Source organism: Eretmochelys imbricata, chromosome 10 (genome assembly GCF_965152235.1).
Source record: "Eretmochelys imbricata isolate rEreImb1 chromosome 10, rEreImb1.hap1, whole genome shotgun sequence".
Lineage (NCBI taxonomy): Eukaryota > Metazoa > Chordata > Testudines > Cheloniidae > Eretmochelys > Eretmochelys imbricata.
The window spans coordinates 13,204,087-13,220,941 of record NC_135581.1 but is presented as its reverse complement, the minus strand read 5'-3'; the positions used below and the strand labels follow the sequence as shown (position 1 = coordinate 13,220,941).

The 16,855-nt window shown below is 38.5% G+C and overlaps 2 protein-coding genes across 6 annotated transcripts in view; one reads left to right on the top strand and one right to left on the bottom strand.

The window, feature by feature from the left end:
• CHLSN (cholesin) overlaps positions 1-16,855 on the bottom strand; it is a 194,609-nt gene that overhangs the window by 67,148 nt on the left and 110,606 nt on the right. The gene's annotated exons all lie outside the window — the stretch shown is intronic.
• The window catches only part of GPR146 (G protein-coupled receptor 146), a 66,338-nt gene that overhangs the window by 19,012 nt on the left and 30,471 nt on the right, over positions 1-16,855 (top strand). The window contains exon 1 of one of the 2 annotated variants that reach the window (XM_077829080.1): positions 14,944-14,965. The exons of the other annotated variant lie outside the window; for it this stretch is intronic. The gene's annotated coding sequence lies outside the window, so the exon portion shown is untranslated. Of the gene's footprint in view, positions 1-14,943; positions 14,966-16,855 lie in introns of those variants that run through there. 2 annotated transcript variants of the gene reach the window in all.

Below are 16,855 nucleotides of genomic sequence, written 5' to 3'. Positions count from 1 at the left end.
ACTACAGGAACAAACAGTAAAAATAGCCCCGCAAAATCACCATAATGGGGCATTATGGCACTACAAATGCATGTAGAGCAGTCATGGGCAACCTGTGGCCTGTATGCGGCCCATCAGGGTAATCTGATTGCAGGACGCAAGACATTTGGCTGACGTTGACCGTCCGCAGGCACAGCCCCCTGCAGCTCTCAGCGGTTCGCCGTTCCCGGCCAATGGGAGCTGCGGGAAGCAGCGGGCTGCAGGACTTCACTGGAGCTACGCTGATTTAGGCCAGTGGAGGAGTTGACCCATTATCTGAACTCCTGTCTATGCCATAATATATGTGATAGACGTTTACATGAGTTTATTAAACATATCCAACATTATTTATTCATTGTGCTCATATAAGAAACCCGGTGGTTGCAATTTTGGAGTTTAAAGCTTTGTCTAGGTTTGTAACATAAAGAGTGGCATATAGAAAGTTTTAATGGTGTCACATCACAATACAGAAGCCTCTTGATTTCATATAATTTGAAACCCTCAGAGATAGAATAGGGCCAATTTAATGTGTCATCCTGAATCAGCTTTATTCATCAACATAACACTGCCTATAATTCAGTTCTGGGGGTACATTGTCTAGTGATTTTATAATCTAAAATACTTCTGTTGGGCAAATGCTACAAAATAGAGGCAGCATTGCATTCTGCACTGTCAAACAACCTAACAGGAAATGTCACAGTGATGATTTCTAGGCACAAGTGATCATTGGATTGGAAGGAAAAGTTCAAGAAAACAGTAATGCTCTTGTGTATTAACAGAAGGCCTGTTCTGCTCTGCAGCTTGCTAGCCAAGACCATTTCCTTCCTTAATATTAAAATTCTAATCAGCCTTCATTTTATTTGCAGAAATGTATGACTTAACGTAAATCCTGCATGTAGCTTTTCAAACAACAACCTGGAATATCAAACCCAGCATACTGCTGCAGAGCATAAATAGATTTCAAATTAAACCAAAATATCAAAACTGCATGTGCACAAGTACAGAATATTTGGAAAATATCAAGGGTCTTTTGAACAATGAGCTATGCAGTATATTGGTATTATAAAAGATGCAAAAGTTTGAATTTCAAGGTTTAACCGTTTTAATATCTCAGAAGTAAAATGCAAACCTAGAAATGAGATCAGATACACTGTACACCAGATCTGAATTGATACTTTTAGAGTTTACAACAAGAAGGAGAAATGTATCAGTATTAGTCAGTCTGTGGCCTGTAGGATGTATCTCAATAAACAGAAAAGAATGCTCTAAAATTCAAGCTACTCAAAAAACAAAAACTCCAGTAGGTGGGAGAATCTTTAGGATCTGGTACTTTGGAAGAAGAATCACAGAATAAGGAGCAGAAAACACTGCTTAGAACCTGAATACAAGTCTGCTGCAGTGACCTGGAAAATATATGTTTAAAGAGACCCAAAAGCAAATACAAAAAAATGTAACACAAACTTTCAAACCTAAAAGGCAAGAAACAAATGCAAAGCTCTAAGGAAAATATTCCATTAGACTCCGACAACCATGCCTAAGCACCATGGCAAATTCCCTAGCATGTGGAGGTGGGGGAGAGTTGAGGGAAAATGCTGTACACTCAAGGAAAGCTCTGCAGAACTGGAGCATTCAGACATAACGAGACTCTGAGACGGCATGTCAAAGTATGAAAGCAAAGCATCAAAAGACCAGAGATAGGGCAAGGCCTCAGGTCCCAAAGCAATGTGCTCAGTCCCCACAGGGTTGAGACTTTTTATGGCTAGAAGGGCAGGAGCCACAAAGCCAAGCCTTGAACAAAATGCTAAAACATCAAGATCATGCTCAAAAGAGAAGGAAGGAACCATTGCACCTGCAGGTCCAAAGGCCAATGTCCAGTCAACAGTCTTCTGTTTAGTACACATAGAGGTCACAGTCTGCTAACTTTAAATTAAACAATCAGCCTGGAAGATAGGGACATTAAACAAAGACAACAACCTGGAATGCTTCAGCAAACTACCATGGTGAAGAAGGAACTGACTGGAATGTTCAAGAGAGAGTGACTGAAGGTCCAGAGAGGCATGAGACCACCGTTGGGGGAATACGGCTTATATCCCTGGCCGCTAGTTTTGCCCTTAGAGACCAAAATAACTTTTAGAGATTGGGGAGTTCGACCAGTCTCATACTAGGAAGAATGTTGACATCAAATTGAATTGTTTATTTTAAAAAATTAAAGTAAAACATGCCCCATAGTTACTACAGGATTTTCGGTATCTGAATGCAAACTTGATTCCCCATGCTGTAAGTTACCTTTCACATTCAGCAGTAACTTTCCACACATATCATGCCTTGTCTGTCTGCCGACTAACGGAACAAAAATTAGATTTCTGATGTGCTCCCTTTAAAAAAAACTATACCTACTGTACTAGCAGGTACTGCTCACGCAATTTATCTTTCAGTCTGCAAAGGCAGTTTGGCTGATTAGCCAACAGCCCTAAGCTATACTTTGAAAAGTAATATTTCAACACTTGACCCTTTCGTAAATCCTCTCATTTTTTTCGGGAAATAAAAACCATTGTATCTGCAGAAGTATAGTTACAAGATGTTGATTACACAACATTATATCTGGGTTTCAAAGTTTTGAAGTCTAATTTAATTAAAGAAGGACTTCTACAAATCAGGGTCTGAAAAGTGGTTTCTCCATTTATGCAGGTAGCAACAACAAAGAAGTCTTTAGGACGTACGGGAGTGATGGTTCAGGCTGCTGTATGTGCTATTACATACACACTGAGTAATCATAACAGGAGTTACATGGCTCACTAACCCATACATAGGCTTGGAAGGATTAGATAATATCAATAAATGTCAATTTCACCATACACACACAAACTCACAAAAAAAAGTCCATCTTTAATAATGAAATCTATAGAGAGGAAAAGTAAGCAAAATGCTGCTTGAGAAATTATTAGAGTTTGATTTAAGAATATTTACTTTGAACATTTTGACATGAGATGTTGACAAGTTTTAAGTTATAAGCTTTAACTTTTTGAATTTCAGCACCTACTGTCACTAAGTAATTATTGTCTGACCCCCTACTGATGGATCCTCTCCATAATTTCTTGCAAGAAAATTTAAAATAGATAAAACAAAAAAAAGTTTAAATGGCCATTGAAATTATATATATATTAAAAAAATCAAATTCTGCCAAGCCTACCCATATAGCAGTGGATGAGTAGTAAATTTTCCATTTTTCTGCAACATCCCTTTTGGTAATTCTGTAGGACCATTTCTCCTATAAACAATAATTCTGTATTGAGGATTTTCTTTTACTTTTGTGTGTGTGCTGTTGTTGCCAATACATGCTATCCTATTTCAGCTCTTCGCTTCAATCAGTCTCCTTTGGGCAGCTAGCATGTATGCTATTTGTGTTGGAGACAGATAGGCCCAAAAAGATCCTCCCTCTGATACCTGCTTGGCCTTCAGCCGGCATCAAGAGATCTGTGGAAGCAGAATTCCTGTATGTTTCAAGAGACTGCTTACTGATAAGAATGAGGCAGTCAGGAAAAGCTGACGTACATTATGTCATGCACATCCACAATTTCAGAGAAAACCAGCGCCCTGGGAAAGTTGGTCATCAGAGATGTTAGGATTTCAGCAGTACAGTAAATTAAATTTGAAGCCATTCAACTCTGACAGTGATGTATCTGCTAAATTTTTTTCTATGTAGAACAGACACAACATGGCCAGTAACACAATAGCAAACATCTGCAGCAGCAGCTGCCAGTTTCTTATTGGTCAGATTAAAACCTTACTTACTGTCTGTCCAACTCTATGTACAGAAAAAAAGTTAAACTCTAATTTAGACTTGTCAGCCCTCATATTTTATGTGGTTGAACAGGGCCAGAGAATGAGAACTCTTTACAGCTCAATGGATTCCACTTCAGCCCAGAAGTTTGTTTCTAAACTACACAAGTACTGTATCAAAAGTGAGAAATATTAACTTTATTACGCTGTTGAAAATGCACAGAAACCCACAGTGGATTCCAAAGTCAAACTAGTTACACCATCTTCCACTATACATCTTGTCTGCAGAAATACTCTTAAAAAGAAAAGGAGGACCTGTGGCACCTTAGAGACTAACAAATTTATTTGAGCATAAGCTTTGGTGAGCTACAGCTCACTTCATCAGATGCATTCAGTGGAAATACAGTGGGGAGATTTATATACATAGAGAACATGAAACAATGGGTGTTACCATACACACTGTAACAAGAGTGATCACTTAAGGTGAGCTATTACCAGTAGGAGAGCGGGGGTGGGGAGTGGGGTGACGGACACCTTTTGTAGTGATAATCAAGGTGGGCCATTTCCAGCAGTTGACAAGAACGTGTGAGGAACAGTGGGGGGTGGGTAATAAACAATAAATAGTTTTACTTTTTGTAATGACCCATCCACTCCCAGTCTTTATTCAAGCCTAAGTTAATTGTATGCAGTTTGCAAATTAATTCCAATTCAGCAGTCTCTGGTTGGAGTCTGTTTCTGAAGTTTTTTTGTTGAAGAATTGCAACTTTTAGGTCTGTAATCGAGTGACCAAAGAGATTGAAATGTTCTCCGACTGTTTTTTGAATGTTATAATTCTTGACGTCTGATTTGTGTCCATTTATTCTTTTACATAGAGACTGTCCGGTTTGACCAATGTACATGGCAGAGGGGCATTGCTGGCACATGATGGCATATATCACATTGATAGATGTGCAGGTGAATGAGCCTCTGATAGTGTGGCTGATGTGATTAGGCCCTATGATGGTGTCCCCTGAATAGATATGTGGACACAGTTGGCAACAGGCTTTGTTTAGCTTATTGCCTTTAACTGAAATAGTGTAATTTGGTTTTGATCAGAAAGAACTTTCCTTCAAAGCTACGCTTTCCTTACTGACCATAAATTATTTTTTATTTATAAAAGTCTGATGTCCTGTATTTAACAATATGCTGCAGGTTTATGTTAACAGAGTATTTTCAGTGGGGTGCATGAGTTGAAAACTGCTTCAGCTTAGTTAGCAGATGATTGTTTTTGCAAGTTGGGAGGTACTCTCCATTTATCTGCCCAAACCAGAACACGGAGTAAATAATATATTCAAAAGAAATGCATCAGCTTAAAGCGACGACACTGATGGCTCAGCTGAATCCTACAGTTTACAGGTTTCAGATCCTAGCTAAGGAAATAGGGGTTGTGACACACTGCAAGTTGGGAGAAATGCTGTTCATAAAGTGGGATGTTAAATCAAGTCCAGTCTGCCAGCTCTGGCAGTTGCTCATGTTGAAGTTAAAGATCCCATGAGAGCATTAAAAAAAAGGAACACTTTGGTATCCTTGCCAAACTTCCTTCTCTCACTTAATGTCACTACAGATTTAACTGCTTCCAGAGCAAACACTCATGGAATGTTGCAGCCACATAATGGCTGCCAATTTATTTACATCCAATCACACAGAGCAGGAATAAAATACTTAGTAAAGCACATCGGAAATCTGATTACATAGGATCTTGGAATGTTTTCATATAAATGCCAAGTATCTCAGCTTCTGGGGTATTTTGAACAAACAAAGTGGCATAGATCAGGTCTTATTGACATTGTTACTCTGCATTAGAATTCTTCAGCCTACAATTTGGTAACATTTTTCTTGGAGCATCTACAGAACTTTTTTATTGATACAATAAGCACTGACAAAAAATACTAAGTGCTGTTGGGATTTTCAAATGTAAACGCTTGGTACAAAAAGTTTTACACTCAGAGATCTAGTAGTGGGATAACACTAACCAGCAAAAGTGGAGGGAGCATTCTTTGCTCCCCAGAATCTCTGGGAGGATGCCAAAAGATAACCATTCATATTGACAGGAGGCACTATGAAGCTGTCAATGTCATATTCTGTGCAAACAGGTCGATCCACTAGACCAGTGCAACTCAAAGTGGTGGTCCGCGGACCGGATCCATTGGCTGCCGGTCTGCATGCACATTGGAAAAAAAACCTGCCGATCCCCCACATCAGATAGCTTGAGAAGCACTGCACTAGACAATGGTTGGAAGTGGTGAATTCTAAACTTGATCTAGTGATACAATTCACATTGTGAGAAAAATGGGACAAAAATAACCCCAAAGAACCAGGAAGGCTTTTCAGATCCATTAACTACTATTGAAAAAACAGATGGATTAAACTTCCCTTTAACTGGATGGTCTTGACATTCCAGCATCTGGAGTGCCCTATGAGTTTTGTCAAATAAGAGAGCACAGGCTTTCTCTCTTTCATGGATGAGTTGGCTCTCAAAGTATTAAATAAATCTTTAAAAGATACTCTAAACTGAGAGGGCATATAAGATCCCCCTTTGTGAATATTAATATTTTTCACAGGCAGAATAATCAAAATGTCACTCTCTGACATAAGACAACTTCCTCGCTATTCAGAGATATCACGCAAATTCTTGTATCCAGCACACAGAAAGATAAATACATAATAGCCATTTATATAGCCCTCTTCATGTTTAAAGCATGATACAATTATTACCTAATTAATCAATTATAAGTCACAGATCTTTTTTTTTTTAATCTAACCTCCAGTCATGCCAGATAGGCAAAAAACAAAACATAAAACAAACAAAAACATTCCCATCCTATAGGGATTTTATTCATAAACGGGAAGAAGCTTCCAAATTCTTCCAGGATAAACTGAGGACCAGATTCTGGCCCCTGCTCTGGCAGCACTAAGTAGCCAGAAACCCAGTTTAAGAGCCTACCTGAAGACTCTCTTCTCTGTAGGGGAAATCCCCAGGTGTCATAGGTTGCAGCTCCTATGCCACTTCTCTTCAAGTTCACAGCATATGGATTCAGCTAGACAGCTGCTGCATCTGGCTGAACTCCAGCTGCTCCAACTGCCCCAGGGTCCTATGTGCAGCCAGGCATTCATCAAAACAGCCCAAAGGATGTTCAGTCTCACACCAGAGACTCACCCTTCGCTAGTCTTTAGATTAGAGAGAGCATAATGGTGACTTATAGGCACCTTTACAGCCACACTCAGCACGGCTTGGCCAGATCATGGAAGCTGGTCCTGAGTGCCCAGTGCAAAGCCAATAGCTACATATTCTTTTTGTTTTTTAATGCTATGAAGTAGATGCTTCACCAGATCAAGAAGAAACAACAGAAGTCAGGGATTTTGGTGGGGAAAGGAGATCAAACTGGGACCCTTCTCCAAAAATGAAAAAATCTGTGAGCATTGGAACAATAACTGGAAAGGAACTGTTTAGGTGGATTGTTCATTTTTATTGAATATAATTGTGTGGCTATTCCCTTACTTCGTGGGGGATTCTCAGGCTATAAACTGACCAGTTTTACATCCACTCAACCCCAGAAACAAGAAGGAATATTGTTTTCCTTTAGTTTGAGCTGGGAATATCCAGGTATTGTTCTCTGTTTAAATGGATATTTGCCACTGACAGGCTGAAAATTAACTCCTCCTTTGGCTGTACGGTTGTTTCACTTTATCCTTTTTAACAGCATAAGAGCAAGAATTTATTCTGTAATTCAATGTCTAAACTTGTGAAATGCCCAGACTCTTCAACTCTGATTGGTATCTGTGGGAAAGGATGGTGCTTAACACAACTCAGCTTTGGGCCCCTTTGTGTTACCCTGATGCATGCTGGGTCATATTTTATTCAAGTATACTGTAACATACCGTCCAAAATACAACAGATTATTATTTTTTATAAAAGCTTAGTTTAGGGTCACTGCAAAGAAGAAGTTTAAGAAAGAAAATTTTGATAACATACAATTTAAAATTTTGTTATGTCCCAACATGGAAAATTTAAAAAGCTCTCTCAAGAATCACACACTACCTAGCATTTGTCTCTTTAGTATGTACTAATTCTTCTTGGCAGCTATACTTTTTATGCACAGGTTGAAAATGTAGTTGCAGCACTTACAAACTGAATAACCTGGTTTTTGGTCCATGAAACTTGCTTATGTGAAACATCTCACAAAAGGGCTACTTGGCTTCAATAAAGCTTCTGAAAATCAGTTTATAAGTATCTAGACTGCAAACTTCATTATTTGTCTCTACCAGTTTAAAGAAATTAAGAACAGTATGAAGCTCAGCATTTCAGTTATCATCTATATTTAGCACTTTTGCTAAAGAATTTCTAAAATATTAAGTCTACTTAATAAAGGAATTTTATTCCTTCAACCAAAAGATGTCTGATTTACAATGCAAGCAAATCAAAATAGTCTCAGGATGGGTGACTTCATCACTCAGGGGAACTGGTAATGAAATGAACGTTCCATCAGTCTGGATCCAGTTTAGGCCCATAATTACAGAAAGTTACTATCTGATGGCTGCTCACTGGTTCATATGAGATGAGCTGGTGTTCTCAGTCCATCTCCTAATGAATTGTGTGCACATAATAAAATCACTGATTAAACAATGTAATACATAAATAATATTTTGCATTTCTATGCAGCCTTTCATCTGAGAGCCTTAACGTGCTTTGTGAACACTATTTTAGTTTTACAAACACCTTTGTGAAGTATCTCCATTTTACAGATAGGGAAACTAAGGAATAAAAATATGTCCAAGATGACAGAGCAATTTAATGGCAGAGCTAGGAAAAAACCCCAGAAGTCCTGACTCTCAGTTTAGTATTCTAACCACTAGACTTCACTGTCTCTTCTTACTTCCGATTCCTATTACAGAGAAGGAATACATGATATCATAAAAGGTAACACTATAATTTTATTTATTTCTAACCAATGATTGTGAAACAGGAGCCGAATGTTTATAGATGTTTTTGTCAATTTACAATAGGGCCTCCTTAGCTACTTGCTTATAGCAAGAGGCCCCAAGGCATATTTGGGAATGGAAACATTCTGAATTCAGCTCTTATCAAATTTCCAGCCCACGCTATGTTTTTCATTAGTATACATGGTGTTATAATAAATGATGCACTTCCTTTTTCACTTTATGCTTTTAACATGTGACAATATTTCTACAAATGTTTTGTGTTACTGAACCACACTAAATCTGAAAATCTATTTTATGATGAAAGGTGAAAAAGACAGATTAAAAGCTGAGTGATGCTGACACAAATTTCTAGTTTAAATTCTCCACTGGGGGCCAACCCATTGCCGGTGACAGCTCCCTGGGGATCCATACTTATGGGGGTTATACTAACAAAAGGCCATCAATGAGCACATATTTGAGAAACCTATTCCCAGATCTTACAGAGAAGATGACTACCAGTTCACTCCCTACATAGCTGGCCTAGAAGAATTCTGCTTTCAAGACAACCCCCCAAGTCATGCACCTGCAACCCACTCAGCTGCCAGACCCTTAACCCCACCGTGCAAATGTGTAACATCTGGAAATCTGCCTAAGGCGCCACACATCTGATTTTCACAAGGGTCTTTCTGCACAAAGGCCAGCCCAATTCAACTTTTGTGTCAATATTCTAGTAAATATGAATAGTGGGAAAAATATCAAGGAGGCACAGAAGGAAAGATGTTTAAGAGCAATTTAGGACTCTTGGGCTTTAATAAATGTATCAGGCATTACAAAATGCTACAGTGTTAACCCTCTTTATTCTGACACTTGCATCTCGGATACCAATCTCAGGATAAACAGTAAGCTAAATACTATTTTCTTTCTTCTGTTAAACATAGATTTGCTCATATTAAATGGAATTGAACTGATGTTTTGCTCCCTATAAATACACCAGATTCTAAAAATCATTTGTATCTTAAGGAACGGAGTAGACTGGTACTAGGATGTAGACCCTCAGGCAGGATAACAAGATCCAATGGCAATTTTTTATGCACCAGATTATTCTCCACAAGATTATCCCTCCACACAAATCTCCCGAGTCTTGAAGGGTAGGGAAAGTCAGCAGGGAAGCGGCTGCCCCAAAGGACATGCACTACACTCCCCCGGCAAACATTACTGTAGCCCAGCTGCCAAGGGACAAAGGGAAAAGGGTAAGCCAAACTGTCCCAGGGCTACAGGGCCTCTGTGCAGATTGCCTTGGTTTCTGCAGATTTTGGGGAATCTGTAGACTTTGGAGGTTAAACTGCAATTGTTCTGTGAGGGGTTCAGAAGGGGAGCAACTTTCCTCTACTTCCAGTGAAACAAGCCCAGAAAACCTCCACAAAGATGCCCTGGTAGAGTTTTCCCTCCTCCATTTCTGCATCCTATGGGTTTTTCCACAGAGGGGGGTGATTGGGTCCTATACAGGCAAGTAGGTTACCACAGCTCCCAAAATAATTGCACTTAGGCTATAAAGAATAATTGCACCATTCATTCTCAAACCATATTTTCTGATGTAGTCTGAACTGGAATGTTTATACTGACAGGTATACAGAAGTAAAACAATTCTCCTTTTGCTTCATGAACTGACAGAATCAAATCTCTGCATTCTGTGGTCAAAACTGAATAGGGATACTGATGATGGCCTAAATTTTAAATTAAATTAATTCTATCCAGAACATTTAAGGTTTTAATAAGAGAAAAATGATGAGAGTCAAATGAAATGACCAGAGTTGACTCAGGCTCTCTCTAATTTTTGTCACTATTTATTGTAACACAGACATGTTGTTTTACTACTATTGTGGTTAAAATAAATGAAACAAATAATCATAGAAAATAGCTGTGAATAATGTATAACCCAAGACAACACATCTCTTAACTGAAATCTTCCATTGACTGCTATAACTACTAATCAAAGTGATTTAAATCATCAGTTTTAATCATGATTTATATGAGCAAGCAGGAACCTTGATTTAAATCATGGTTTTTAATCTTGTTTTGCATTTATACTTTTCAGTTATTTTCCTAAAGAAAGGTTGATTCTCATTGGTTTCTAACCACTAAAACACGTTGATTTGAAACTAAATGTAGAACAAAACTGTCTTTTCTTTTTGCTAACCAGAAGGATACATTACAAGTATATACATATATATTTAAGCAGTTATATAGCTTACCTTACAATTATTCAGATTCTTAATTTTTTTACATTTTCTGTTATGCTAGAAAATGGTGAATGATGCATTTCTTATTTGCTAGACAATGGCTTCTTTTAAATTGTGATTTGTGACAAGTTCTATTTGGATGGAAATTCAAATTCAAGTAAAATGTACATTTTCAATTTTTTTTTATTAAACAAAAGTATCTTAAAACACTGTATACAGAAGAAAAAAGTTTCAAAAGTTGCTCAAAAAGTTTGCATTTAAAACTAAGAGATTTATTAAACACAGGCAGTATTATCTGAAGTTAGGGAACTGCTGGTTTCTGGTGACTACATCCCTCTCTCTCACCCGGTTTTTATTCCTAGATTGGGCAGAGGCAAACAAGCTTTTGCTGCTTATTTAACTCCTAATTGGTTTCTTAACTTTGAATGAACTAGTCACTGAATTGAACTAGTTGAATAAACTGAAATGAAGAAAATATTTTCTCTGCACCTGCAGGAGAGGCTTACTGCTGTCAAAAGTTGGTTTGACACTTCAACAGACTCTGGTTCCAGGCACTTAGCCAGCAGCTTCTATCAGTTCAGTGATTTGACCTTCTGTAAAACTTAGATGCCAACATGTACTGCTCTTTTTTTATTTAGTTGAAATGATTTTAATAATTGTATTACGTTTAGGCCTTAAATTGGTTGTCATAATTTCAAATTTAATTCTAATTTTTTAAAAAAACTAAACCTATATTTAAATTTTTAAAAATCATTTTTTTATTTTTTAAAAACCCCATTGATTGTTATCTACCCTATAGCTACTTGAGACAACTACTGTAGCAAATATCAGAGGCGTAGCCGTGTTAGTCTGTATCCACAAAAACAATGAGGAGTCTGGTGGCACCTTAAAGACTAACAGATTTATTTGGGCACAAGCTTTCATGGGTAAAAAACCTACTTCTTCAGATGCCTCGAGTGAAAATTACAGAAACAGGCATAAATATATATTGGCACTGTAGCATAGAAGAGTGAACATAAGGATCTACCTTAATGAACTTCACATGTGCTAAGGACATCAGCTATTGTTAAACTGCAGAGCATAATGAAATACGTGTCCTGGCTAAAGGGCTAGCTGTACCTCTGACCCCTCTTCTGGTCTCACTGTTGTACACCACACAGGTGTTAGGCCTCATATACTTATATGTTCTGGGGTGGAATCCTGCAATTATCCAACACTTACACTGGGTCCTAGGCTACAATACCCTACATATTGACCATGCTTACCAAGCAGGCCCAGTTGGGTACCTGTATTTTTTTCCTTTGGGAATGTATGACCAATGAATTACAATGACCCAATCCATTTCTTAACTGTGAATGAACTATTGAACTGACCTAGCTGAATAAAATGAAACTACAAAAATATTCTCTCTGCACTTGCAGAAGAGGCTACAGCTGTCAAAAGCTGGTTTATCACTTCAACAAACTTTGGTCCAAATGACCCAAAACAGCCTTCTTAAAAGTATTGTTTGATCTTAACAGTAGGAAAAAAGCATAGCATAAAAGACAAAAGGATTTTAGAACAAGAGCCTCCATGCATGTCTTTCTTACCCTACAGCCTGGCTGGGGTCTAAGTCTCAGCCGTAGTAACCTGTTTGCCCCTTTTGAAGGAGTGCATATCTCTTTAAATCCAACCAAAGTTCTTTGTTCCAGGGGCTCACAAGCTTGGACCTGCTACCCAAAACAAGTTTGGCAAGCTCCGTAGGGGGTCGGAGCCAGAGAATCAAAATGAATGCCTCATGCATAGTCTTCTCAGGTGTTTGCCATGAGAAGCATACCAGGAAACACCCCCCTTCCTGGGTGCATTTCCTAACCCTGTTGCTACTGAATTAACTCAGTATATGCATACCGTAGACATCACAATAACCCAGTCAGGAGACAGTATTAATAAATTATTACAAGAAGCTCCAAATCCACCACACCATATATGATAAATTGTGAGTACACCTTGTAATCTATCTACAAACTTTATCAGTTTGCATGTCTTGTTTCTTTGTCTGTGTGCCTTCTCACCTCCTGGGCCATTACCCACTTGCCTCTGATATTAAAAACCCATGGCTCCACAATTAATTGTTGAAGAGCAGCAGCCAAGGAAGTAGAAAAAGAAAAGAAGAATAAAATATTAATTAAAAGTTAAAAGAAAGATTAAGGTTAAAGATGAATTCTTCTTGCCTCAGCAAAATACACACACTTGACAGAAATATCTTCTGGTAAAATTCTCTTTGATCTTATGGGCATTGTTCAATAGGAAGCACCAATGGTCCTAAGAACCTTCCCAAATGACCAATATGTACCTGCTCAGCAAGGGGGAACATATTCATTGCATCTCATAGATCAAATTTCACTCCATCCACAAATATAAAAAGATGTTTTCTAATTGGCAGCCCCACAAATTCCCCCTTGACCCTTTTCATCTCATGCATCATCACCAGTCACAGACTCTACTGGCTAAATAACACCCATACAACTCCATTGTCTTCTGATCATGCCTTCAGTGACATCTGTGTAACCCAATTAACCTTAAATGAGTTTGCAGAGGTGTGACTGCTGACATCCTCTGAAAACAATGGCAGTGCACAGGAGTAACTGAAGGTATAATTTGGCGTACAGGACCAGTAGTTTGGTAGTTGAACGAGAAGTTACAGAGCCATGACTAGAATTAGGGGGATGATTTTACATGTGGGGGATATGGTTGGGGAAGAGGTTTTGGGGTGCTGTGTGCACAGACTCAGCCTGGCTAAGCAGCTGATGGAGGTATACTGTAGAAGGTATAGCTGAAAAGCACACAGTCTCAGCTGGCAAATCTGATGGATGACCAGCCCAGACCTTAAATGGTTTAAGGAAGCACTAGTATGGATGTAATGGCAAATTTAAACAAAGTAGGGTGTTACAATGGATGACTAATTGTTTGTGCATCAATTGGTGCACAAGAACCAACTGATCCTAGGATAGGTGAAGCCTCTGTTTTCCCCTTTTATTTTCTTATACCTTTCTCTCTCTCTATCATTAACTGCAGTCTTGTTTTACATAGAGAATGGATGCAAAATGAAAATTGATATGGGCCAACATCTATTCCACATTCAGTAACACTGGTGTAAAACTGGAGTAACCCAATGACCTCAATCACAGATTTATACCAGTGTAATTGAGAGCAGCATTTGTCCCTAGAATTCTTATCAGTTTCCATTTGCAGACCATGTGTAAAAATTTACCCTTAGCCACAAAGGGAAAATTATTAGGATTAGTTAGGCTTTGTTTACACTACACAGCTTAGTCGGGCAGTGTAAATGCTGTTTGTTGGCACTTTTGCAGATAAAATACTTCCATCCCCTTCCACCCCACTGCCACTTGCTGGTCAAAACTTTTGTCTTTCCAGGGGGGGAGGAGCTTTTATTAAGCACCCGTGAACGACAAAAGTTTTGTCGTTCAGTTGGCAGTGTACACAAAGCCTTAGTATCAAACTATTTACAGTCAAATGGATGCTAAGGAAAAATTACTATTATTGCACCATCCTTTTAGTCTGACTTGCAGGTAGCTGGTTGTTCAGAGGCTAATATGAATGGAAACTGACTAATCCTAGTTGGTTTCCCTCTGCCTGTTCTTTACACAAGAAGTGCAAAAGGAAACTGACCGGAATGCTAAGCAGTTTCCTCTGTTATTCCTCTGGGTGTTTCCTTTTGAAGTGTAGCCCTAGGTGGCTGCTTATGCATAACTTTTCAGGTCACCTTTAAAGTGACCCCTCCCCATCTTTGCAGTTTCTGAGTATAGAAACAAACAATTCTTTAATTAAAACAAGTCAGTTGTATACCATTTCAGGCCTTCCTATTTCTGTTCAAATAATCTTTTGTGAACCTAAGATGTAGGTATTCTTTGTTCTAGAATTTCAGACTACACTGCAGAAAATGCCAAAATTTCATAGACTGAACTGAGGTAAGATGATTTGTATAACATATGAACAAGCCATGTCTGAAAAAGCCATTTACCTTTATCTTAAAGGGAAAATGCATTTTACAATCTAGAAGCAAAAATTCAAACTCCACAGTAGGTCCAACTAGTTTCTAACATTTTCCTACTATATTTAGTCGATAAGATAACCCCCCCACACACTGCATCATACGTACACATAATAAGATTTTTCACAGCCACATTTCTTCTTCAAAGATGTAAATCCATATGTAAAGTTCATATGGACTGATTCACACTAGTCTAACTTGCAAATAGAAAGATGAGCCACTTTTATGCCAGAGCACTGTAATATAACAGTATTAAACCAGCAAATACTGCCAGAAACAGACAGGAGTAGAGGACCTTCGTCTAAACTCCAGAGACGTAATAGGAACATGACGATGATGAAACCATCAAACCACATGCCATTGTCTTCCAAGCCTAACACATAAATGATGACTATACCAGTATCATATTGGTGGTTCTCAAACTTTTTATCATGTTGTGGACCACTTCTTAAGACAAGACCCCTTGTGGACAGCTCTCCAGATCTCCTAATTACCCACAGCATATACTGCTTGATTACCAATCCCCCCAATCCCATTAATTAATATTAAGACAGTAAGGAGAAAGAATTAAAATAAGGTTACTTTAACGTGATGGCCATGGATTCTTGGTTAGATTCCCCCATTCCCACTTTGTATATGTGCTGTTTATTTCCTTTCCCTGGCTAAACAACTTTACTGTCACAATCATTGCATTTCCTTTTACTGAAAACAGTCCAATTTTAATCCACACAGGTCAATTTGCAGTTTTGTTCCATTCTCCCATTTTTCCTTCCTCTCAAATTTTGGCGCTAACAAGTTTAACCACGGTTGAAATTACACCACAGAGACACCTGTCAGAGAGAGAGAGAGAGACATTAACAGACTGAATTTCCTGTTCATAAGCAGTCCTATGTAGCAACAGCATAATTTTTGGAATGACTTGTTTGAGAATCGCAGCTTTAATTCTATATTTCTTAGGTTTCTTTAACATCCTTGAAAAGGAATATGTATTCCCACCACTGAAACCTTAACATTTTCTTAAGAACATTTCTGTGTGGAAATTTTCAGCCAAAATTAGGAGACTACAAGGTGGGAGCTCAATCCTACATATTTTTAGGAAGTAGGGGAAGGAAAGACACTTTGGTCTGTTGGTCATGAAATCCTGCTAGCTAACCATCATCTTCAACCCACTGTCCTCATGTCACAGATTTCCCACGGTCCATAAAAAGGAGTCCCCCCACCCATCTCTGTGGGTACTACCACACTCCAGGCCTCATAAAGGAATATGACAGCAATGATGAGCCCCTTTCCTCTCCCCCAGCTTCAAGCACTTCTCCTTTCTTGTTCTACCTCCTGCCCCAGGATCCTGTGAAGGGAATTCTAGTGATTGAAGGCTCCCTTCACTGCAGCCTCCTCCTGCAATGTTTTCCCATCAGGCAGATATAAAAAATGGTTACCTTAGCAGAGAGGCAAATGTTGTAAGCACCTAGACAATAACAGTTTATAAGAAATAGCCAATATGGATTAGTCAAGAACAAATCATGCCAAACCAACCCAGTTCCCTTCTTTGACATGGATATTGGCCTAGTGGAAAGCAGTAGATGTGATATATCTTGATTTCAGTAGGGTTTTGACACAGTCCCACATAACTTTCTCATAAGCAAACTAAGGAAATGTGGTCTAGATGAAATTACTATAAAGTGGATGCAAAACTGGTTGAAAGACTATACTCAAAGAGCAGTTATCAATGGTTCACTGTCAAATGGTGGGGATGCATCTAGTGGGATGTGTGCAGGGTCTGGTATGATTCAATAGTTTCATTAATGAC